Here is a 1,866-nt window from a genome sequence, read left to right as displayed (position 1 = left end):
CGCTGTGCCACCCAGGCGCCCCTAAAGACCACTCTTCTAGAAGACTTGTGACCAAAAGGAGCAGCGCAGGACAGGGTGGACAATGGGACTGTCATGTGATGAGATGGGGAAAAGGGAGGAGACCTAGGTGGGGAGGGAGAAGAGAGGGGATAGACTTGATCTGATGGGGGGCTTGCTGATTTGTTGGGGATGCTTCCTATCCTCCTGAAGTCCCATGATGTGGGTGAAGCTGAGCAAATGGGCTTGGGGAAAGAAAGGCCTTTGGGATCTTGGTGGGAAGGAGGTGTTTGGCGGATACCAGCCAAGGGAGACGGTCACTCCTTAGAGTTTCAACAGCCTTTCAAGTGGGAAGAGGCAGAGATGGGGACTAAGGGGCAGGTTTCCCAATGGCAGTGAAAGAAAGTCCCTAAGAGCAGAGACCAGGTGGACCCTATGACCTTTGTGGGAGGGCTGGAGCTGGGAGGTTGCCGAAGAGATAAAGGGGGGACCCCTTCCAAATATCTCGGATGCAGCCTGGACAATCCTGGACAATCACTCCTTCCCTTCCCAACGCAGGAACAGACACAGGCACCGACACACAGATCGTTCCCTGGACACCGGGGGGGGGGGGGAAAAAAANGGACAAGAACAGTAAGAGTGTCTGAAAAAACAACCATTTTCCTACTTTCCCACTACCAGACCCTCCCAGGGGCAGGCAGACCCACGCAAACAGAAACAAAAGCCACCTACCGACACACAGGCACAAGCGCCTGCGCGCCCTCCCCGCCTCTCCAGAACGAACCCAACGGCGCGAGAGGTCCCGTGGGCGGCAGGTTGTCCCTGGGTCTCCGCGGGGCCCCGCACGGTCCGGCCCTGGAAGTCAGTGTTCGGCGACGAAACTCGCGACGGGGCGTCTGCGGTCTCCGCGCGGACTCTGGGGATAAAATTGCGGCTGCGCAACGAGCGGAGGAAGGAGCCAGCGCGGCAGACAACCCCCACCCGTGGGGAGAGGGCCTCCGACGTCGCGTTCTGAGAGCCTGAACCCTAAATCTGGGGGGGGGGGTTGGAGAGGCAGGGCGACAGAGCCGGCCTGGTATAGACGCGTGACTCGAAGCTACTCTAAAAAGTTTTGGAAAACGAAACTCCTTGTCCCAAGGGCAGGGTGGGCGGTGCGGGTGGCTACCGAAAGGCACAGGCATCTGGGCCTCTGCCTGCGATCGGCCGCCACCGAGAGGGTCTCGGCGAAAGGGTGGGAGGTCGGTTGCGGTGGGAGTGCATTTGGGAGGGTCACTGAGGGGTTATTTGGGATCGACCAGTGTGAGGGGAGGCCTACCTCAGAGACAGGGAGAGACAAACCTGGAGCCATTGGGGAGTGACATACAAAATTTTATTATTATTATCATTATTATTATTTATTAATTATTTTATTTCTCATGTGCACAAAAAAAAAAAAAGGAAAAGAAAGAAAAAGAAAAGAATCAAAACGAACCGACGCGCTGAAAGTGGCTAAGGAGACCAGAGCTGTCAGGGGATCTCTCGAGGATTCAGCGGGGTCCTGGGGCTGGGGCCCCTGCCCGGCCAGCTCCACAGGGACTGGGACGGACTGGGCCTCGGAGTTTGAACCTCAGCGCCCTCGCCGCCCCGCTTGGGCCACTGCAGCCTGGCCGGGCGCCGGCAGTTCCCTTAAACTATTCTCTTTTCTCGTCTTCCTTTTCAAATAGAAAGGCTCGAAGGGGAGAGAGATCTGGGCGAGGACTCCAAGCCTTTTCGGATTTGTTCAAGGATATTTATTTATTTATTTATTTATTTATTATTTATTTTCACTTTTATTGACTTTGTTTCTGTTATTTCGAGTCGTCACGATCCACGGGTGAGGAGACATGCAGG

The sequence above is a fragment of the Ailuropoda melanoleuca genome, chromosome 6 (assembly GCF_002007445.2).
Source record: "Ailuropoda melanoleuca isolate Jingjing chromosome 6, ASM200744v2, whole genome shotgun sequence".
NCBI classification, from domain to species: Eukaryota; Metazoa; Chordata; class Mammalia; order Carnivora; family Ursidae; genus Ailuropoda; species Ailuropoda melanoleuca.
The sequence above is the reverse complement of the archived record's forward strand: the minus strand, read 5'-3'. Positions refer to the sequence as shown.